The sequence below is a fragment of the Pelodiscus sinensis genome, chromosome 15, assembly GCF_049634645.1.
Source record: "Pelodiscus sinensis isolate JC-2024 chromosome 15, ASM4963464v1, whole genome shotgun sequence".
Taxonomy (NCBI): Eukaryota; Metazoa; Chordata; order Testudines; family Trionychidae; genus Pelodiscus; species Pelodiscus sinensis.
In genome coordinates, this window is record NC_134725.1 from 13993814 (window position 1) to 14018184 (window position 24371).

Genomic DNA, 24371 nt, shown 5'->3' on the forward strand with positions numbered 1-24371 from the left:
GAAGCAGCTACAAGCATGGATGAGAGTCTTTTTGTTCAGAATATCACCATGTTCAATCATCACTGGATTCCATAGTCTGTTACTGTCCAATTTTAAATTCTCAAGCATTTTGACTTTACAAGTCACACCCATGCATTATTACAGCCACAGTAAGGCATCTATCTATGCCAGGCCAAGAGTCCTAGACCACTGTGAGATAACAGAGAACTCATCTAATCACCATCCTTACTTTACAGCTAATTTGCATGCAACCGTTTCATTGGTTGTTTGAGCGAGACTGCACAGATGATGGATTACAGGGCCCAACTGCCCCCTGCACAAATCTGCACACATTTCCCAATATATACCACCAATGCAAATCAACACAATCACCCACACAACAATATAACCAGTACACACAATCATGCTGAAAACATACAGCCTCTCACTGTAGCACACACCTCTCATTCACCACATGCAAAAATCTTCCAGGACAAACACACACGCTCACACACACACACTCCCAGTCCTCAGTCATTGTTATCATCTTCAGCAGCCCTCAGGACTGCTCACTTCGTGAGAGACTACATATGAGACTACTTGGTCATGAACTGTGGGATCGGACCCCAGATAAGGACCGATTCTGCTCAGGCTTCTGAAAACGGCTACCGTCCCTGAACCTTGAAATCCCATCTACCCTGCATAGAGCTTACCAGAATTTCAAAATCAAAATCCTTGCTGACATTTCCACCTGTGAGGCAGGGCTGAGGTGAAATGGGAAGAAGACAGGAACAGTTTGCGAAATGTCCCTGTTGTTCTCAAGCTGGCCTGCTCCACTGCATATAGTAGGGAACCATGGGGGGACTCCCTCTGACAGCAATTCCTTTCCCACGGGGACCCACTGTGCAGCTAAATTCACTGTATTTAACATGTGCCGCTACAAATCTCACAGTATCAGGAGGGCAATTTCATGACATTCCCTCCTTCTCGAGCATGTTGATCCTGTTGTTCAGGCCCGTATGCAGGGAGGATGCAAAGGGTACGAACGCACACACACCCGCCCCTTCATGATCTGCCATGGGGCCAATTCAGGCCAACCTAGGGAAGGCAGGGGCAGCACATTGCCACAGCCTCCTTTCCCCATGCTCAGTCAGACCATCCAGGGAAGCGGGAGCTGATTCCCTCTTCCTCACTCGGAAGCGAGGCTGGGAGCAGGGCTAGGTTGCGGAGGTGGGGGTGGGAGATGCCCCTTCCACAGCTCACTTATCCCCAAAGAAATTCCTGCATATGGGCCTGAGGTTGTGGAGAGCAGTGAGTGGAGGTGCGATGGTGCCGATGAAACACACAACACTGTAGAATTAGGGTACTTCATGGCCGAGACCTACTTTGCTAAATTCTGTTTTTCCCATTGTCTCCCATTACGCTGCAGTCAGCCATGCTTAATGTGGCCATCCCTGTGTTTGGCAGGACTGGCTAGCCAGTAGTTTGGGGTGGGAACTCCCAGTGCCCACCTGGCTTCCTATCTTTGTGGCGCTGCCTATGGAACAATACCACCAACATCCTAATTGCACACCCACATGCATCCATATCACACAAATACATTCTCCCACCACATACAAAAGATACACACTATACACAAACAGCCACATAATAACCAGACCAACCACACACAAGTGTTCACTTCTCCTCCCCATACAAACACACAATCGCACAAGCTCTGCACAAGTATTCCCCAAACACCCCACGTGTGCTCCTGCACAAACCACACTCAACTTGCCTGTGCATGCCCACTGTCCAGCCCTTGCACCCTGAGCCTAACATGTGTGTGATGCCCTGAATACACAGAATACACTTCCTTGCTCTTTCCAATGGGCTAAACCCACCCTTGACCTGTAGGAGCCGCACCCACTAAGCCGCACACTGAACTTGGCCTTAATATTCCTGCCAGTATTCCAGTGGGGCAATGGCCTCTTGTCCCACCCTTCAGATTTCCTCCTGCCCACCCTTCTTCTTCCTAGTCTGTTTTTCCATTTATCTCCTTTGGCAAATATACATAAATATGAACAACTGTATCTGAGTGTGACCTTACTTGCCCTGACTAAATTAATGTAATGTCTGGGAAGATAATTCTAAAGCCATAAGAAGATAATAAAAAAGGAAAGATAAAAAAGGGCAACCGTTGTGGGTTGTATTCTCTTATCTAACCGTCTGCAGGCCCTGGCTGGGAGTTCAATCCATTGCTATTTAAAGGGACGGTGTAGTCAGGAGTCATACAGAACAACCCAAGCTAGGCAGAAAAGACTTTGCAGTCTCCCTGAATGCTTTGTACTAGGGACGGGCCTGCTCTATATATTTTGGAACCAAATCCAAGTGCCCACAACATTTTGTATTGCTCAAAGGCAGCTTTTTTGGTTCAGTGATTGTTAATATTGTAATTTCCTTGTATAGAATGCCTTTGAAGCTGAGTCATGGACCAGGACCTGCTGTGATAACTAGGTGTACAAAGTTACCCTAATTGTGTGCTCAGCTCTACAAATAGGTGAACATTCATAAGCTGCCATGACTGGGATGAGGCACCAGTCTTGAGCCCCCCAATACTAGTTTTACCCCAGAGCCCTAACTCCCCAGAAACCTAATCCTCTGCCCCAGCTCTGATCCCTTCCCACACTCCAATGCCCTTATTCCCCCTCCCCACCACCACCACCACATGAATTTTGTTATGTGCACCAATCTGGGAAACGTATGGGAAAAACTAGAAGGAACACTGATCACCACTGCAGCTGACTCCCAAACAGCACCTGGGGAAAAACAGAATTGGACTTCAGCAACAGCTAACTTTTCTTTCCCTCTCCCCCCGTTGTACCCTCCCAGGTTGATTATTTCCGGTTTTGATTCGATCTAAGAGATAGACAAACCTGGAGGGGTCCTTGTAAAAATTCTCTCCAGCTAACGGGGCAGGGAGCAATGGATGTTGTGAAAACAAAAGCCTCCTCTACAGCTGCATATTTCAAATGCTTAAACTGTTTTTTTCCTTTCTTTTCTTAACTTTTAATAAAAGATTAAAGGGATTTTTAATGGCACGTTTACCACTGTACTAAGCAGGCTGAGGTTTCTATGGACCAAACTCAGAATCTTGTGTAACACTGTTTAATACTGGACAGGTCCTGGGTTATGTTAACTTCTGAGAGTCCCTATATTCCATTTAAATTAATACAACATCTGTAAAGTGCTCGGTGCTGTATAGGCCCAAAGCAAAATGCTGGCCTCTGCCCCAGAGAGCTACAATCCGACATGCAGAGATCACAGGGCAGGACTGCAGCTGTAGTGGATGTACCCAAGACACACTCAGGTCACAGAGCAGTAAAATCATAACTGCGCAGGGGTACTTAGGTGACTAGCTACAGTTTCAGTCTAGGACCCCAAGAGAGCTAGTTTAAAGCTAGAGTGAATATGTCTACACGAGCTGCATTCACACTCTGTTTATTACAGTATAGGTGTAGGCTAAGAAAGAGATAATAAATGGCTACAGATGGGAAGCACAAGGAAACAAGGAGTCCAAGTCAGCAAGACAGTTTTCACAGCGGCTGCCTATCCATTGTAAAGTTGTTTTGTAGCCATCATGGTAAAGGAGCATTTTGAAGAGGACAATGAGAGGGCTTTGCAGATGGTTACAGGGAACTCTGGTTGAAATTTTTAAGATGGAAGACTTTTCTGTTGGAAAATGCCAACTCTATGAAATGTTTGTTTGATTGAAATGTATTGATTGCATCAAAATGTTCACGGGAGATTATCAGAGCATTTCACTTTGACTTTCATATATTATCATTATAATAATTGAAATGATAGTCAAATTGAAACATTTTGACCTAATCTTAGACAAAACATCTCAACTTAATCATTTTGATAAGATCAAAACAAAACAGATTTGGAATATTTCCTTTCACAAAAAATTCCAACTCTTCCATATTTCATCCTGATATAGGACAAAAACCAAATTTTTTTCATATGAGAGAGGATAGTGAATTAAATGGACCATTGGTCTGATCCTGTAGGACAGTTCCTGTGTTCTTATCACAACTTTTTATGCATAAGGGAGCAAACTCAAAATGTTTCTGGGAGCATGTCTACACTAGGAAAGCATTTTGAAATAATAAAGTTCTATTTAATAACTCCTGATTTTACAAAATTGAAATAGCATGTCCCCACTACAGCAAAGCCTCAAAATTAGTCTGAGACAGGCTCCATTTATGTGGATGAGCTATTTCAACCTAAAACCTCGGGAAGCACGGGGGAGTAATTACTACTAATTAGTCTGAGGAATAGTTTTTTTTTTTCAAAATAGCTGTACCAGAGTATCCACACTAACACAATTTAAAATAACTATTTCAAAATTGGCATTATTCCCTGAAGAAAGCAGGAGTACAGATTTCAAAACAAGTGGCCCATTATTTCAAAATAACAGGCTTGGTAGTGTGGATGCTTCACTTATAAATTCGACCAGAGGGGAGTTATTTCGAAATAACACTCTAGTGTACACCAGGGCTGAGAGTCAAACACACGTATTTCACTTTATTTTTCACTTTGGAACATCTGTGTACCTATAGGATCTGGCCATGATATACCAAAAGAAGTCCAGGAGTGTTGGCTGTATTTTAAAGAAGCTTTATTGAGAGTGCAAGAATAAACCATCCCCATGTGTAGACAAATTAGCAAATATGGTAGGCATGCAGCTTGACTTAACAGAGAAATCTTTGGTGAGCTTACACATAAAAAGGAAGGTGACAAGAAATGGAAACATAAGCAGATGACTATGAAGGAATAGACAAGTACTGCCTAAGTATGCAGGGGTGTAATCAGGAAGGCCAAAGCACAAGTGGAGTTACAGCTAGCAAGGGATGTGAAGGGTTTCTACAGGTATGTTAACAATACAAAGAAAGTAAGGGAAAGTGTGGAACCCTTACAGAATGGGAAAAGATGAAGTAGTTGATTTTTTTTTTTTTTTTTGCCTTTGTCATCAACTCCCAAGCTGCTGCACTGAGCAGCACAATAGGAAGAGGAAGTAAGGAGCCCTCAATAGTAAAAAAAACCAGGGTAAGGACTATTTAGGGAAAATAGACTTCCTCAAGTCCAAGGGGCTGGATCTAGTGCATCTGAGAGTGCAGAGAGAGTTGACTGACGTGATTGCAGAGCCATTGGCCATTACTTTTGAAAACTCGTGATGATGGGGGAGGTCTTGGATGACTTGAAAAAGGCAAATGTAATACTCATCTTTATAAAAGGGGAGGAGTATCTGGGGAACTACAGACTGTCAACCTGGTTTTCTGATCATAGAAGATAAGGATTGGAAGAGACCTCAGGAGATCATCCCCAACTCAAAGCAGAACCAACCCCAACTAAATCATTGCAACCACCTCCCTAGGGAACCCATTCCACCTCCCTAGGTAACCCATTCCAGTGCTTCACCACCCTCCTAGTGAAATAGTTTTTCCTAATATCCAACCTAGACCTCCCCCATTGCAACTTGAGACCATTGCTCCTTGTTCTATCATCTGTCACCACTGAGAAAAGCCTCTCTCCATTTTCTTTGGAACCCCTCTTCAGGTAGTTAAAGTCTTCTATCAAATCCCCCCTCGCTCTTCTCATCTGCAAACTCAATAAGTCCAGTTCTCTGAGTCTCTCCCCATAAGTCATGAGCTTCAGCCCCCCAATCATTTTCATTGCCTGTGGCCCATCAAGTTCCTATGCGTGGCCCTCAAGACATGTTGTTTATTGTTGTCCATGTGCACGGTTGCCAGATTCCACTGGTTTCCATCCACATTTTTGTTTTTCCTACGGGTCTTATTAAAGTGCACATAAAATCAAGGGAACAAAGTGAGGTGTGTGCTGACTGAGCACAATGCTGACTGTGAGAGCTGTGTGTTCTCTCTGCATCTAACCAAAACACCTCTACAGTTCGATTAGAACACCCTGCAAATTCTAGGTAAATGAGCACAGTTAGCAAAATATACTTACTCCTTAGAGACTGTCTTGGTTACGGCACTCTTGTGACCCACTGAGACGAAAGAGGACCACTCATGCGGCCCACTCACTAGCCTACATTGCCCATCCTTGATCTACATCCTTTCCATAGTGAGGGGCCCAAACTGGACATAATACTTGAGACGTGGCCTCAACAGTGTTGAATGGAGTGGAATAATCACTGCCCTATACCTGCTGGCAATGGTCCTACTAATGGAGCTTAATATGGTCATGTCTACACCTGGAAATTATTTTAAAATAACTTATTTTCCTGAAAAAACTATTTTGAAACTATTTATTTATCCTGAAATAACAATTTCAAAATAGTGGGTCCACACTACAGGGAAGCCTTGAAATTAGCCCAAGGTAGGCTTCCTTAATGTAGAACGTGCTGCCTCGACTTAAGGTATATTTACAGTATGGTTCCAAGATCTACCACTAGATCTTGATCTACCGGTTGGTGAGCACTGCAATAGAGTATTGCTCTTTTTGGGTATGTCTACACTACGGGACAAGATTGAGTTAAGATACGCAGTTTCAGCTACGTGAATTGCGTAGCTGAAGTCAAAGTACCTTAACTTGACTTTTGGTGCTATCCGCACTACAGGAAGTCGAAGGGAGAACACTCTCCCTTTGACTTCCCTTCTTCCTTGTGAAAGCAGGGTTACTGGCATCGAGGGGAGTGCTCCTCTCAGTTCAAATTAGCTGTCTTAATTAGGCTTGCTAATTTGAACCCTGGAAGATCAACAGCAGCAGTTTCAATCTTCTCTGTAGTGTAGACATACTCTTTGAGCCTCAGGAAGCTCTGGGAAGTAATTACTTTGAATTATTGTGGGGAGTAGTTATTTTGAAACAGCAGCAGTGGAGCATCCACACTACTGCTATTTCAAAATAACTATTTTGAAATAAGCATTATTCCTCATGGAAAGCTCGAGCTATTAGTTCAAACTAACCAGCCCCTTATCATACATATAGTAGCCCAGTGTCTGTGCGTCTGTAACACTGATGTACATGGCCACGCGCCCTGTGTACGTCAGTGCCCTGCCCCCCTTCCTCTCCCTCCGTGGCGGGGGAGCCGCTCAGCTGGGAGCGGTGCAGCGCGCCGTGCAGGGAGGGGAAGGGGGCGAGCCTGGCCAGAAGGGGGGTGGAAAGCAGAGCTGGGAGGGGATTGGGGGCTGTGGGGCTGGAGGGGAAGATGGGGGGGCCGGAGGAAGGAGAGAGGGAAGCAGCGCTGGCGGGGAGAGGTATCCGGGGGGCCGTGGGGCTGGCCAAACCGCCATGGAGGGAGAGGAAGGAGTGCGGGGTGCCACAGAGGGAGGGGAAGGGGGCGGGGCGGGGCAAGCAGAGCTGGGGGGGATCAGGGGTTGTGGGGCTGGAGGAGAGGATGGGGGGAGCTGGAGGAAAGGGAGAGGGAAGCTGGCGGGGGAATATCCGGGGGGCTGTGGGGCTGGCCAGCAGGAAGAGGGGGCGAGAAGCAGAGCTGGGGAGAGATCGGGGGCCATGGGGCTGGACAGGAGGAGGGAGGCAGGAAGCAAACCTGGCGAGGGGGGGAGGTGCAGCCACTGGCTGCAGCCGGATCCCAAAGAGCCGCTTGCCGCTGCTTGCTCCCCTGCCGGGGCCCAGCTGAACGCCGGTCAGGTGGACCTGGTGGGACAGGAAGGGGGTGGGGCGGTGATGTAAACGGCCAGGGGGTGGGGCTGTGTACATCACCGTCCCCCCTTTCTCCTCCCGTCGTGGCGCTGAGTGCTGCACCCCTCAGCCGGGCCGCCGGGGGAGCCAGCAGCGCAAGGGGCTGTTTAGGCTCCCCCAGGGTGGGAGGGGAAGGGAGGGCGGTGATGTACACGGCCCTGGCCATGTATGTCACCGCCCCACCCCACTCCCTTGCGGCAGCCCGGCTGAGCAGGCAGCACTCAGCCAAGTGCCACGGAGGGAGGGAAGGGGAAGGGGAAAAGGAAGGGGGAGCGGGGAGAGACGGGGGGGGAGGGAAAGGCAGGAGGAAGAGGAGAAGAGAAAGGGAGAGTGAGAGGCAGGAGGGGGAGAAGAGAAAGAAAGAGACAGAGAGAGAGGCAGGAGGCGAAGAAGAGCTGAGAGAGAGGGGGGAGGCAGTAGGAGGAGAGAGACAGAGCGAGAGAGATCAGGAGAGAAGACCTGAAAATCCCGTCTTATGACGGGCTAATTGGCTCGTTTTGAAATAATAGGCTTGGTAGTATGGATGTTCCGCTTGTTATTTTGAAATAAGGGAACTTATTTCAAAATAACTCCCTAATGTAGACCAGGGCTAAGCCTTTAAACTTTCTTGGCAACAAGGACACACTGTTGACTCATCTCCAGTTTCTCATTCACTGTAATCCCCAGGTCCTTTTCTGCAGAACTGCTGCTTAGCTAGTAGCAGTGCTTGAGATTCTTCCATTCTACATGCAGGACTCTGCATTTGTCCTTGTTGAACCTCATCAGATTTTTTTGGCCCAATCATTCAATTTGTCTAGATCACTCTGAGCCCTATGTCCTACACCAGTGGTCACCAACCAATAGATCAGGATCTACAGGTAGATCTTGGGGCCTCTGACAGGGGATCCTGATGGGTTTGGCCAGGAAGCTATCAAGAGCTGGCACTTCAGTTGCCCCTTCCCCCACTGTCATGCTGCTCCTGCCCTCTGCTTTGGAGCTGCCCCCCTGGGAACCTCCTGCTCGCTCTGCAGGGTCTGGGAGGGAAAAGAGGGGGGCGCTGATGTCAAGGGTCCCTTCTCCCCCCACTTCTGTACCCTGTCTCCACACAGAGAGAAGGGGATGGAGGGAGCTTGGCAGTGCAAATCTCTGTCACTCTCACACACTGTGTGTGTCTCTGTCATTCTCACAACACACACTGCCCTTCCCTCTCATCTCCTGACCCAACACACATGTGAGGGATTATTGGTACTTCTTTCACTGCTTGCAAAGTGGGTTGGTTTGGGTTTTTGACTGGTCTGTGCATTTCATCATTTTCATTTCTCTCTTATGCTTAAATGTAATTCTTTGAGGAGTGAGTTCTAAAACACCTAACCTGTCATGGCTGCAGTAATTATCCCTGTAGTAATTGCTGCTCTTGGTAGTGGCTGGCATGACCCTGCAGCCCCTGAGAAAGGCAGAGCAGGGGGTCTCCACATGCTGTCCTTATCTGCAGACACCTCTCCTGCAGCTCCCATTGATCAGTAACAAGGAATTGTGGCCAGTAGAAGCTGTGGGCTCAGTGCCTGTAGATGAGGGGCAGCACATGGCACTATGGAGCCATTGCTGTACATACCAGCTGCTTTCAGGAGTGGTGCAGGACCAGGGCAGGAATAAACCTGCCTTAGCCCCACTGCTCCACCACCCGGAAGCCATCTCAGTTAAACAGTGCCCAGCCAGAGCCTGCTTCCTAAACCCCTGACCCAGCCTTGAACCCCCTCCTATACCCAACCTTCTGCCCCAGATATGAGTCCCCCTGCACCCAACTCCTTCCCAGAGCTTGCACCCTGAAAACCCTCCTGGACCTCAATCCCCAACCCTGGGCTAAGCCCAGAGCCCGTCTCACAGATCGAACCCCTTGGCCCAAGACCAAAAGCTGCATCCCAACCCCCTGCCCCAGCCTGGTGAAAGTGAGTGAGGATGGGGAGAAGAGGGATTGAGTGAGCAGGGTGAGGCCTCAGAGAAGGGGTGGGAAGGAAGTGGGACAAGGATATTTGGGTTTGAGGTAGATCTTACACTGCACTTAAAAAAGTGATCTTCACTTGAAAAAGTGATCTTGTGGTTAAAAAGGTTGGAGACCACTGCTCTACACAGTTTATTGTCATCTGTGAACTTGCTGAAGGCACAATCCATCCCATCATCCAGATCATTAATGAACCGGTTGAATAAAACCGGCTCCAGGACCACTCTGATATTTGCTGCCAACTAGACATCAGCTCATTCAGCCCAATGATCTAGCCAGCTTTCTATTCACTTTACAGTTCATTCATTCGAGTCATTCTTCTTTAACTTGCTGGCAGTAATACCGTGGGAGACCATATTAAAAGTTTTATTAAAGTCAAGATAGATCACATCCACTGCTTTCCCCATGTCCACAGAGCCAATTACCTTGTCATAGAAGCTAATCAGGTTGGTCAGGCATGACATGCCCTTGGTGAATCCATGTTGACTGTTCCTGCTCACTATCCTCTCTTCCAAGTGCTTCAAAATGGATTCTTTGAAGACTTGTTTCATGATTTGCCCAGGGACTGATGTGAGGCTGACCATCTATCTGCAGGTGTGGAGTATGTGCCCATCTCCTTATGTCAAGTTTTTTTTTTCTCGACTGAGATGAAAACCTATCTTGCACACAGATCACATGGGATGGACTATGGTGCTTGCTCCTTGCCTTCTGGCCAATGCTGTCATATATACTGCCTATAGCATTCCATTATGTAGGGTGCTTTGTTGGCTTGCCTGGAGCCTCCATTCAGACAGGAAAGGGTGTTGTAGCATGTTGATAGACTCTGTCTTCTAGCTCACAGAACCAGCTACGTGGTATTCTGGAAAGTACACCTAGCGCATTGTGTCTGGGCAGTGACTTTCGTAGGTGGTCCCTTATCCTCCCATTGCAGCACTGGAATCTCAGTAACACCCAATGTAGCTGTTTGGGTTGCTCAGCAATGGCTTTTCCCTGGTGCTTTCTAATGGCTTGTGATCCGGCTTCATGCCCACCCAGAGGGAACTGGATGGAATTGTGCCATCCCACCCAGCAGAGCCAGAAGTCCCTACTGAGCACAGCCCCTTTCTGTGTGTAGCTGCTCTCACATGTGTTAGGGGCTGCTGGTTTTGCACCTGTACTGCCTGCAGGCTTTCTCTTTAGACCTCACACAGCTCTACCTGTGCTGCGGGGCTATAATGCTTTAGGACTCAGACTCATAGACTTTAAGGTCAGAAGGGACCATTATGATCATCTAGTCTGACACCCTGCACAGTGCAGGCCACAGAATCTCACCCACCCCTCCTAGAATAATCCTCTCACCTATAGCTCAGATATTGAAGTCCTCAAATGATGGTTTGAAGACCCCAGGATGCAGAGAATCCTCAAGCAAGTGATCTGTACCCCATGCTACAGAGGAAGGCGAAAAACCTCCAGGGCCTCTGCCAACCTACCCTGGAGGAAAATTCCTTCCCAACCCCAAATATGGCGATCAGCTAAACCCTGAGCATGTGGGCAAGACTCACCAGCCAGACACCCAGAACTGAAGATTCACTTATGATTGTTTTTACTCTTTTCAGTGACTGTTTTGGGGTTTTTGTCCATTTCCATGCTGGATCAATGCCTTAGTGGTTCGTGGGTTTTTCACAGGTGTACACAGAATCTGGAATAAGAGGTGGCTATTCCTAAAGTCACAGGCTGCCTTCACATCCTGAGATCTAGGCATTTCCTTACTGGCACTTAGCTTCTCAGGTTCTGGCTGGAGTCTATCAGAAGTCAACAGATGTCTGGTGTAGGAGACCTCAGTCCTCTCCAACTTCAGCTAGTGTGCATTCAACTTAATGCCATACTCATGGTACTTGTTTGGGAATTGTCACAGCTTAGCATCATGGTCCAAGATTGACTCTTCCCTCAAATCGTCTTCTAGAATAAAAATAGCATTGGCTACAATTGCAATACCTGGGATTCAGTGCCTGGTTCAGTTTCCATTAAAACATTCTGTGGCTGAGCTGAGCTGAGCTTCCCGTGCGTATTCATTCCCAGTGATATTTGCCAGAAGGTGCAGCAAAGACTGTCAGATAGGCCCATTCTTGATATCACAAACAGAACCCTTTTCCCCTAGAAAAATCAGGTTGAATGTCCTCAATCATTATGCGTAGCAACTTATTTTTTCCATGCTCTGTTCTGCAGTTTTGAATCAGTGCAGAGCCTCAGTTTACCTGAAAATTTTCTCTTTGCTATGTGTGTGCTGATGCATCTTCTTTGCAGTCTTTCTGGGAACTCCATTTTGGCCTTAGAACTGTATTAGTCTCATGGACTGCAAGTAGAGGACTACTGCTGATTTCAACCTGCCATCGCGGAGTCCATTTCCTTGAAATACATTCTCATATTCTGCTAGACGGCTGGACAGGGCCCAGGTAAGAGTTCTCCCTTCTCTCTCATGCTGAAGGTACGGTGCAGTTGTTCTACCATCAAACCCATGACTTGCACTGTCCTGCTGCCCAGCAGTGGGGGCTTCTCCTGTGTGGCAACTCCTCTAAACTACAGTAACATCTCATGTTTACTGGGTTTCTTATTGCCTGTCTGCATTTGCCCACTGGCCTCAGGATGGTTTTATTGTACATCCCCAGCCCTTGGTTACATTCCTCCAGTCTAAGATTGCTGCTTATCAGCATTGATGGGATTACATTACAATCCAGCTGGACTCAAATTGGTCATTGATCTGATAGCATAGCTGCAAATATGATGGCTGAATGTCTAGCAGCCTTCCTCTGCAGGGTGTGTCACATTGCAAAGTCCCTTCTTTTCATTGGAAGTTTCTTTGTCATCAAGTTTTGCATACACCGCTGCTTTTTTCCCTGGGGAGAACAGCAGCACTGAGTCATAAAGTACCTGTATCCCCACCCCTGCTTCCTGGCCCATGGGATACACATTGTCCTTTCTGCCTGGCGCGTTGCATTCTACAATGCATATACCTGCATTCTTGCTTACTCTGCTTCTGTCCTGCTTCAGCTTGAACCCTGAGTACTTGTTCTGCATGAATGGATGATGTTGTTTTCACCCTTTCCCTGGACAGTTCAGCTGTCCCTGCTATTTGGGTGCATTTCTCTAGGGCAAAGTCTATTTCTTTCAACAACCTCTCTTCTGAGCTCAAGAGGGTGTCTTACAAACAAACCTTTTATGTCTTCAAAGTTCCAGCTGGGTGCTGGAATTATCAGCTCTACTAATGCAAATAACTATTCCATCATCTGTTTCAGGGTCTGGGTTAAAAAATTAATGTCTCTCTATAGTCTCGTTCTGTCTGGGGTCACAATACTCATCAAACACTCACCAGCTGTTCCAGTATTTTGGGCACTATTCCTAGTAACAAACAGTGTCTTGCTTCACTTCTTTTTTCCCCAATGAGATGGCAAAAATAAAAATAAAAAACCTTCATTTTCTCATCTTTATCCCTGAGGCCTATTTGTATGCAAACTCAGTTCTGACTTCCACTGATTCTATGCTGGTGCAAATATTTTTATCTGGAAATCCAGCATTCCCAGGATCCCAAGTCCTTCCTGTTTGCTCCATTTCTAGAGCTTTGTTTGCCTATTGATAACATAACACTCTTTCTTGCAGTGGGTCTCACTACTCTCGCCTCTGCCACATATACTATGAACTCGCTTTTCATTGTCAGTTAACTTACAGAAGCATTGCACTAGCATTACAGCCATGTGCACACAGACTCGCTTCTTTGTGCCTCCTTCAAACTTTTCCCTCCTGCAACTTGAGCTTCTCCCTTCAGGTTCCAAGCAGGGTACAACAAACAGACAGACCTAGTGATCAGAGACACAACCTGACTCTGCTGAGCATGATGTTACAAGATCATTTTGTTTTGGTTTGATGAAAATATAGCTCTTGACCTTCAAGAGGTAACTGTACTTGTCTTATAAAGCTTTAGGGGCTGAATGGTAACCTTAAATGGTTGGGGTCATTTATCTATCTGCATTTGTGCTGGGAACAGTGGGGATAGTCCAGATCACCAGGTCCATGGTAAGTGCGGATACCAACTTCTTCTCTGCACATGGAGCTAAGAGATCCCCATAATGGTGCAACCCGACACTGGCTTTGAACTCCATCATCACTGCTTGAAAAAGTAGCCATGAAGCTGCAGAAGGGAGATGGCTCCATGTGACCTACTGTCCTACAAAAGTCCCAGTATAGAGGAATAGGAGAAACCCCATTCCAGTGTTAATCAGGAGTCAGAATGCTCATGCCAGTGGCCTGCCCTGGAGTAAGAGAGTGGGGAGTCTGGGTCAGTGGAAAACAATTCCCCTGCCTTGCACCCCCTCCTGTGTGGATCTGTACTGCAGTTTGCAGAAGAGGAGGGAAGGCTCCAAGCAGGTAAAACGAGGAGGTTGCTTATGGCAAGCAAAGTTGCATGAGCAGCGGCTGAGAGGAAAGAGTCCCCCTTTGTTACTGATTGACAGTCAAGACAGGGAGAGACAGCCACAGACAGGGAGAGAAAGAGAAATGACAGACACCAGCCCTGCATCCAAACTTGTCTTGGCCCACTCCCCCCTTCAGTGCTCCCCCCTCTGTACATGGAGAGGGCTTTCTTGCTTCTTTGTTTGGCAGCTCAGAAGTGGTGTTGTGACAATGGCCGAGGTGAAAGGGGTTAATTCACGGTACAGAGGTAGGATGTGAGGATGGCAGAGTGGAACAATGGGCAGCCTTCCTCCTTTGTCAGTGCAGCCATTGTGCCGCGTGTGAAAAATGAAATCTGTTTCATTTCACTCCCAGATGCGATCAGCTGGCTCTATTTAGAAACCATCAAAAAAAAAAAAGCAATCTAAGTGCCGAGAGGCGGGGCTGGAGAGAGAGGAGCCCCCATTATTTATTTATTTTGGATTTTAACATTTATTTTGCTTTAACCCACTCTCTGCCTCTGGCACTCAAGTTACTGAAACAGGATTAAAGCTAGAGAGAGCTGCCCATCCTTGGCAGAGCTCCTGACCCATGCTGTATGGACAGACTGCGGCAGGGCACATCCACAGAACCAGTGCTCCTGCCCTGGTTTGTAGAAGCAGGCTGCAGGGTAGTTTCCCCAGAGTCAGCCTTCCTGCCCCACTGCTACGTATACAAGCTCAAGCAGCAGGTTCCCCCAGAGTAGCCCTCCTGCCAAAGTGCTAAACATACCATTGCTGGCTTGGATTTCCTCAGAGACAGTGCCCTGCCCTGCTCCTTCCAATCCCCAGATGACAGAAACTGAAGTTAACACAGAAGCTCTCCCCCATCAGTCTGTAAGGCACCTCCTGTTCAGAGAAGCTAGCACTGGTGTGGAAGTGGTCAGCTCTCCCATTCCATTCCCTCTCTTACCTCCTGATGAGAAGGGCTGGGTCTGCAGTAGCAGTGAACCTCCCCAACCCCATCCCGCAAGGGAGCAGACGAACAGCCTGAAATCTTCTCTCCACAGAAATGGTACATGAGCTACAAAAATATGAGCTTTCCCTGTATGTCCCATCAATGTGATTCAACATTGGCCTGCAGGGATCACTGGTAGAGGTCAGAGAGAAGATCTGCCTAGCACCCAGTTCAAAACCTTGGCTTTTCTATTCATGCTGCCAGCAAAGTGGACAATTACTACCAATTTCCAAACACCTGTTTACTTAACAGCAGAGACTCACCAGCTCTTCACCTAGGTAACAACTTCGGCTATGGCCAATCCAGACTGAATGTGAAGCAGCTGTCCAGAGAGGGAAGGTTACATAACCCAATTATCAATCCCCATGAGCCATCCAGACCCCCAGTCCTGCAAAGTCTTATGCACACGTTGAACTTTGCCTATGGTGAGTTCTCTGAAATCCAACAGGCAAACTTCTCATTGGCTTTCACTGCAGAGCTCTTACTTTCTGCTCATGGTGTTCCCAACATCAGTGTAGGTGCAGTAAAAAGCATGATTAAGTGCATCCGCTTATGTTATCTGCTGTCCTGGGATCCAGAATTCTTCCACTCCAGGAGAGGTAGATGTGGACATAACTAACTTTGCAAAGAGGAACAAGGTGCTCTGGCAATTGATGACACCCGCTCAGTGTCAATGGGCTGAAGAAGTTAAGTGCACACAGCAGGAGAGCGACCCATGGTAGAAATTTACAGTTTTAAGGTGTCTCATCTTCCTATTCTCAAGAGCCCATAGAAGGGTAGTGGGGAAAATCCACATATGAGCAAATGAAAGATTGTCAAAAACTAAGTCTGTGTCTACACTACAAAGAAAAGTCAGAAAAAGATACACAAATTGCAAACTGCAATTTTCGTATCTTTTTCTGCTTTTCTTCCGAAAGAGGCTTTTCCGACATTTGGCCGTCTACATGGGACCAAATGTCAGAAAAAAACCCTCTTTCGGAACATCCCTTCTTCCTCATAGAACGAGGTTTACTAGGATGCCGAAAAAACGCATCTGCTTTTCTTGGAAGCGGCAGAGCTTTTCTGGGAGACCTTCAGTATCCCAGAAAATCTCTGTAGTCTAGACATACCCTTAAATGGAAGTATCCTGCATCCCTAGTGCATAGATGACATAAGCTGATGTTTTTTCTTTTAAAACAGATAATGAATTCAATAGGATTTTGAATGAATTTTTTATTTATCAACTTCCCATCCCTACCAGACACTCTTCTGAACAGAAAAATATATTCTCAATGAATTATTAGTCTGAGTGCATTTGTGTTGCTGTAGTACTGAGGATTTTCAGAGCTGGACCACAACAACACGACACCATACAGACACAGAACAAAAAGATGGTTCCTGCCCAAAATGGCTTGCACTCTCAGTACAAGACACAAAATAGCAAAGAGTGACAGAAAGACATGGGGTGGGGAGGATTGTGGGCACAAGGAAACAAAGAGACAAAAGTTTCAGGTTAAGGTATTGCTTTCAAACAATGGGAAAAAAAATCTCATGCCAAATAGCATCAACTGCAAACATCCCAGCCACTTTACAGAGTGCATATAAAAAGTTACAAAGGCAAATAATTAATCTGCAGAGGGGGAGGAGAAGAAGTTTTACTTTTTCGCCAGAAATTTAGGGGAAAGGGAGGAGACTAAAACATGTTGTGGGTTAGCTATGGTTTTATCACTGTTTTTCCTTCCATGTCAAGAAAAGGTGATGTAAGTGAAAGAAAAACAAGATTGACATTTTGCTACCAAAAGAAAAAAAAACAGGTGTTTTTTCTGTAAAACTGACAAATTTTCACTTAAATCAAATGTGTGAAACTTTGTAATTTTTTCTAAGAGTGAAATCATCTCAAGTCATAATACAAAAAAAAAGTGATGAAAATGATGGCATTTTAGCCCTGGGAATGAGTTGCATTCAGGGGAAACGCCTTCCCGTTTTTATTTCTAAATACAGCAATGTGGCCATTTCTCTTTTGAATTGTATTGGGTGCTGATTAAAGGTGATGGGCTATTTGATTATTAGGATTGGCAAGTGGAGCTCACTGTAGCAAAAGAAGACCTCCCCCTTCAAATGTGGGCGGGGCTTCAGAAAGTAGGCATCAATCAAGCACCGAGCACACAAAAACGAGCCGAGAGGCATGGCGGGTGCAGCGTTAACATGAGGGCACCAGAAAGGGACAGGGAGCCGAAGACTCCCAAACAGCATCCGTTTCTCCACGGTATCCCAGAACCTTCAGAGGAAAGAACTCTGTCCTCTAAATCTGGACCTACAACATGAACATTGAGAAAACAGATTTCCTAAACCACTATTCTATGCTGCCCTGAGGCTGGCAACGAGACACATGGGAAGGCCCATGGGATGAATGGATGTTCAGACTGACGCTGGTAAATGCATTTGGATAAATCTTGACTGCCTTTTCCTCTAAGAGCTCCACTCTTGCCATAATCACCAGCCATGCCCTCAGTGGGCTTTTGATTTTTTTCTCTTCCCAAGGCTTTTGTGAACACGTGGCAAAACGAGGCAGATGGGTGGCCCTGCTAGCCAAACAGCTCGGTGGGCCGTAGCCCATTCTGCTACTGGCTTCATCTGCCACTTAATAACCCTCTCAGTCTCATTACCTCGTCATTGTCTTCCCCACACCATCCTTCTGTCAGTTCATTGCCGTCCTTCCGCTGAGTAAGGAACAGCACTCCCTGGTCTCCGGAGATGTGGCACGAGGATGGGCCTTTCATGGCAGGGCTGCAGGGGGAGGGGGCGGGGAGATGGCAGAGAGAGCGTGGATGTCAGATCACATAAATCAAGCGCCGTAGCATTCCCATTTAACACACTCTTCCCCTTCGAGTTGTCAGTGAAACCGTTAATTAATTAGCTAATCCTGAGCTGAAGTGGATTCTAAATAGATCTCCCCTCCCCTCCCCCCAGTTAGGTAATTACTGCTGAGGGAGGTTTTGTGAGAGTAATTTTCCAGCAGGGACAGCCCCGGATGGCTGAGGGAGATGAATTTTAAGAAAGGGTGGGGGAGGGGGGGAGGGAAGGGAATCCTATTGCCTTTCTGCAGGGCCGGTACATTTTCTTTGAAGACACAGAGATACAGGAAGTGGGGTGAGCACTAGAATTTTTCTTGTCCTCTGTCCCTGAGAGACACACACTGCAGAGAAAATGGCAGAAGTGTGCCACATGCGCCCATTGCTCAAAAGCCCAAATGACTAGCTAGTTCATCTCTTCTCCCTTTAGTCTCAGGATACCATTGTGAGTCGGACCAGAGGAGAAGTGATCCTTGCGCGCACTGTCAATGGTAATCTTTCTGCTGACTTCCCTGGGCCTTGGAACAGGGCAAGGATGAGACTAAGCAGAAAGCGAGATCGCCCATCTCCACTTACTCCCAGGGCAGAGAAACTCCCCTGGGTGCTGCTTAGGGAAGTGCCGGCACGTTCTTTAGTTCAGCCACTATCACATGAGAGTGGTGTCCTCTGTCTAGCAACTGAGGGGGCATTGCTCAGTGAGGGGACCCAGTTACATGTACAGGGCTAAGCTACACACCACTGTACTGACACCCAAATACATATAATAGTTGATTTGTCACCGCTGTTGTTACAGATCTAGCTTGGAAATGGAACTTTGCACATCCAACTGTCCCTCAAACAAAACGTGATTGGTATCTAATGCCTGGTGGGTGAAATACTCTGGTGGGACTCAGCCCAGCTGCTAGTGAATAGACATCCATGTTACAAAATCCAATCCCCACAATGGCAGCACCACATTTCCAGAAAGCTCAGAGAACATTTTCTCTTCACTGTGCATTGTTTCCATGTTCTTCTGCATTTGCAAGTTCGGCTCTGTTTCCCACCCATAGAAGGTGGGTGCAATATTTCATCAGTGAGGTCTCATTTCGTCCCCAGCGCTGCATGCCCAAGAGATTCAAAGAAGAAGCCAGGTCAAAATTTTCAAAAGCAGCTAGAGATTTTGTCCTCCATGTTGGTGGTGACTTGGGGTCACTTAAAGGGGACTAATTTTCAGAAATGCTGAGCCTCTGCCCTAACAAAATTAGAGTCTTTTGAGGTGTTCAGAGTTGGACATCCAAAATCAGAGGTCCCCTAATCACTAGCCACTTCTGAGAATATCTGCTTTTGGGTTCTTTTACAAGCAAATATCTTCCCTCTGCTGACAAGACCCTTCCCATACCTATTGTGATGTAATCACATTACCACAGTATGGTGTCTGGTCTGTGCAGAAACAGTTGGGATGGAAAGGACCACTAGTCCTGCATCTTTATGTATCACTTTGCCTGATGGCTACTTGGCTCTGCCTAAATGCTCTTTAATGGCATCACAGCAGCTGGCTCCCTCAAGGAGCGATGGGCCTGGCACTGGCAGCCTCACCTGTGAGGCAGGTGGAGCACACAAGCCAAGTCATGTGACTGATGGTTCATCAGACCCAGTCAGGTCTCTGGGTACATACAGAAGAGTCCTGGGAAGGAATATGGGGCTACAGAAATTTCAGTGAGTAAGACGGGAGCCTATAGTCAGTGGAGAATTGCTGCTTGGAAAGTAGAAAGATAGACCTAGATAAGTGGACTCAACACGAGCTTGGCGATGGATGGACCTAGCACCCTTGGGACAGAGGAAGGATAAGGGGGGGAGGGAGCCCAGAAGGTAAGGCAGTTGGGGGTACCTTCAGTGGTGCAGTAGATAAGGTACCTGCCACCAGAGATCAAGAGTTCAAGCCCCACCTCCCCAGGATTCCAAGAGACAGAGCTGGTATCCTTGAACACAGGAAGGACAAAGGGGGCCCTAAAGGCAGGAACACAGGGGGGATCCTACATTGGTACCATGGATAAAGTATCAGCCTCCAGACCCTGGGGTTGAGGAGTCAAGCCCCCCCCCCCCCACCCAACACAGCATGCCTGGTGAAAGAAGCTGCCCACCCAACTCAGTGTGCCTGGTGAAAGAAGCTGGCCTGAAGCTGGCCCCACCCTTGGAGTGAAAGCCTTAGCATCTCTTGACCAAAAGGAAGGATCTGGATTGGGACAGAAATGGGGATACAGAATTTCCTTGGGGCTCCAGGGGAAATCCTTATCAAAGAGACCATCACTCATCAACAGCTCAAAGTCATTCTGTCAGATCCTAGGCTACAGTGATGAAGACCTCCCTGTAATGATGCTCCCTTTGGGTGTTGTGGATTCTCTACTAAATGAGTTGTGAAGTCTCAGTCCAATTCCTAGCATACAGATGCCACCATCCCAATCAGTAACCCTTTAACTGGGGAGAAGTTTGTCAACAGTTACCTAAATTGTACCTTGTAAACTGAGACATTGGTCTCCTGGCTTGTCACTGGAAATACACATGGGCCCTGAAATACAGCCAGGGCTATGTCTACACTCACAGCTTCTTGCACAGGAAATATGCAAATGAGGCTGAGCATGGAATATCACAGAGCCTCATTTGCATACCTCATGAGCCATCATTTTTGCAGAAGAGGCTCTTGAGCCAGAAGGAGCTGTCTACACTGCCCCTTCTTGCGCAAGAAAAACCCTCTTGCACAATGCCACTACGCTGATTATTTTCAGGAATAACGGCATTGCTCAAGAGGGTTTTTCTTGCGCAAGAAGGGGCAGTGTAGACAGCTCCTTCTGGCGCAAGAGCCTCTTCTGCAAAAATGGCGGCTCATTAGGTATGCAAATGAGGCTCTGCGATAGTCCACGCTTAGCCTCATTTGCATATTTCTCGCACAAGAAGCCGCGAGTGTAGACATACCCCCAGAGCAGTTGTACCTTTACTGCCTTGGTGCTACCTCTTCCTGTCCCTAATGGAATCCTCAAGTATAGTCAGAGGTATGTAACCAATCATTTTAGACCATTATTTCATTTATTGTGTACTGTTACAATTGTGTTATATCATATATTTGTTGTGTCAATTAAATGCATATACATTTTAATTTATAAATGTATAAAATAGTTCCTCTAAATAGTATGTTCTAAAGATAAGCAAATACGCTAAAATGCAAAAAAAAAAAAAAAAAAAAAACCAACCAAACAAACAAAAAAAACCCATAGCATACGACCTGCAAAACTTTAGCTTCACAATCGTAGGCCTTAAAAACAAAAAATAACAAGTAACCAAAAAATAGCCCAATGTCCTACAATTATTTTAAAATGTGTCAAGTAATAATATTGCATACAACTACCAAAAATTAAAAATAGCATACAGGTGCATCTGTGTCAAACATTGTCTTAATTATGAAATATGAGTTGTATATCAATGCTAATTAAATTTAAAAAACTTACCCAGCCTATAAAAAATTGAGATCCCTTAACGCAACCAGTTTTAAAAAGAATAAATGCTTTTATAATGCGCACAAAATGTAGGTGTAAACAAAATCACATTATAAAAAATAATGCCCAAAATAAAATAACTAACCTCTCTCTGGAATATTCCAGCAAATACCATCCCTCTAGTAATAATCAAGCCATAAAACCCCATTAAATCCTAACACTGTTATCAGAAATATAACTATATTAGTAAGTTGTGCAAAAGTCTGTATTAAATGTCTATATGTTTGGTTAATTATAACTTTAATTGCAGCTTTAATAAAACTTATAAAATAAATTAATCTTGTATGGACATGTGGTCACTACCTTTGTTTTTGGGATCCTAAAAACTCTATATTTTAAAAAGTAACAAAGGTTGCTTTCGCTCTTATCTTAAAACTGTAGCCACCAAAGCCAACCCCACAGTAATACCATGTTACAAAAATGTACTTTAAAGAACAGGTAACGAGAGAGACAGGTCTGAGTAAATGGGGTTGAGAGATGTGGTATGCTGCTTCTGAGCGACCGATATAGCATAGGCCTTCTATGGCTGCTCTGCCCTCCTCCCCTCATGGCACTGCCACACCATTCCAACTCCTTCCTCATTCTTTGCCTACATCCCTCCCCATCTGTGGCAGCGCTACGTCCCCTGACCCCACTGTTCAGCTGGCAATGGAGAAGGCAGGTTAGGGGAGAGCGTGTGCTAAATCACCTTTCTAACAGCTCTCGGAGACACTCTCCAAATGGAAGCGTACTGTCCCCTACTCTGTCATGAGCAGCTGTCACGGGCAGGTCCAAGCTCAGCTAAGTGTTTAATGGGCCTCTTGTGAAGACTCTCAATGAAGGGAAGGCAGGGAGAGGAAAGGAACATGTGCCACTGCACAGGCACTGGGTGCGGAGTATTTTCTCTTGACACTGGCAACACTTGTCACACAGGGCCCCAGCACAGCAAGGTGGCTCTCTCATGCCAGCCCCCATCAGCTCCAAAAGCTGGTGCAAATGTGGGTTTTTTTTTTTTTTTTTTTTTTGTGGGATGGAGAGGATCCCCTCCCTGGGTTCTTTACTCTGGGTTTTCAACGTGAAAGGGAGTTTTCCTGAGCAGTGTGTGGGACAAAACCACCTATATCGCTAAATAGAAAGGAGATTCCAGTTCCACGATAGTGGGGTTCGAAGGAGATGGGGGAAATCCTGTTGTGAGCAAACCTTGAGAACCTCTGCTGTCATGACAGGTGTGTGCCAAGAGATTCCCAATGCAAAATAATCACATTTCTCTGAACCTCAGTTTGGATGTGGTCCCACTTCTAGGTCAGTTCTTATTGAATCTGAACCAAATCAGCTGTCCTGCTTCTTTGTAATACCCCCTGTTCAGTCCACCTCTTCCTACCAAAATGGCTGTGCCCATTGGGTTCTGCCCACTGATGAGCTAGAAGACAGTGAACCATTCTGATGAAGGCATGCAAAGATGTCTTCTTGTGGAGTTGCCAACTCAGGGGTCGCCATCATGCATAGCACCTTACCACTGCCTCTCCAGCCAATCCCAGCTATCCACATCTGGACACATGGCCCTAGTGATTGATATGACATTTATCAGCCATTGTGCAATTTTCCACTGGGCAAAATCTGAAGTTTTTCCTTTTAATTCAGTTCTGACTTGGGCAAAATGCTTTTGGGCTGTGTCTAGACTGGCAAGTTTTTCCACAAAATCATCTGCTTTTGCAGAAAAACTTGCCAGCTGTCTACACTGGCCGCTTGAATTTCCGGAAAAGCACTGACGATCTCATGTAAGATCATCAGTGCTTTTCCGGAAATACTATGCTGCTCCCATTCGGGCAAAAGTCTTTTTCCAAAAGACTTTTGCACAAAAGGGCCAGTGTAAACAGCACAGTACTGTTTTCCGCAAAAAAGCCCCGATCGCAAAAATGGCGATCGGGGCTATTTTGCGGAAAACCGCATCTAGATTGGCCACAGACACTTTTCCACAAAAAGTGCTTTTGCGGAAAAGCGTCCATGCCAATCTAGACGTGCTTTTCCAAAAATGCTTTTAACGGAAAACTTTTCCGTTAAAAACATTTTCAGAAAATCATGCCAGTGTAGACGTAGCCTTGGAGTCTATGGGAATTTGCCAACACAAGAGCTGCGTCTAGATTGGCATGATTTTCCGGAAATTCTTTTAATGGAAAAGTTTTCCGTTAAAAGCATTTTCGGAACAGAGCATCTAATTGGCACGGACGCTTTTCCGCAAAAGCACTTTTTGCGGAAAAGCGTCCGTGCCAATCTGGACGCGCTTTTCTGCAAAAAAGCCCTGATCACCATTTTCGTGGTTGGGGCTTTTTTGTGGAAAACAAATCTGAGCTGTCTACACTGGCCCTTTTGTGCAAAAGGGACTTTTGCCTGAATGGGAGCAGCATAGTATTTCCGCAAGAATCACTGATTGCTTACAATAGGAAGTCAGTGCTTTTGTGGAAATTCAAGTGGCCAGTGTAGACAGCTGGCAAGTTTTTCCGGAAAAGCGGCTGGTTTTCCAGAAAAACTGGCCAGTCTAGACATAGCCAAGGACTGAGTAAAAATTGAAAAACGACCTCAGGGTTTATCCCTACATGAATAAGTTGCAGGACTGATCTTGAGCAAGCACCTTTGCTTGACTTGCCTAGCTAGTACCTGCAGATTCATCTCTCCAAAAGTGTGGATTGGGAGGTGCTAGGCTGAGCAGAACCTGAAAGCAGCTATGTAGATAGTTTTTGAAAAATGAGCTACTTCTTGAGAGGACAAGTCACACAAGTCAGTATGTTGGGTGGAAGGTCACATAGTGATAACATAGCTTTTGGAGAAAAACAATAAAATATTATTTAAGGACTAGAAAACAAGACCTATGAGGGAACACTGAATGAACTGGGCTTGTTAAAAAAGAGAAGACTGAGAGGGGACATGATAGCAGTTTAAGTCCTAAAAGGATGT

General features: G+C 46.1%; 1 long non-coding RNA gene across 1 annotated transcript in view; it reads right to left on the reverse strand.

The window, feature by feature from the left end:
• Positions 1 to 24371, reverse strand: part of LOC142818384 (uncharacterized) — a 141441-nt gene that overhangs the window by 113829 nt on the left and 3241 nt on the right. Inside the window, exon 2 of the long non-coding RNA XR_012895878.1 lies at positions 17728 to 17848. This is a non-coding gene — a long non-coding RNA (uncharacterized LOC142818384). The remainder of the gene's footprint in view (positions 1 to 17727; positions 17849 to 24371) is intronic.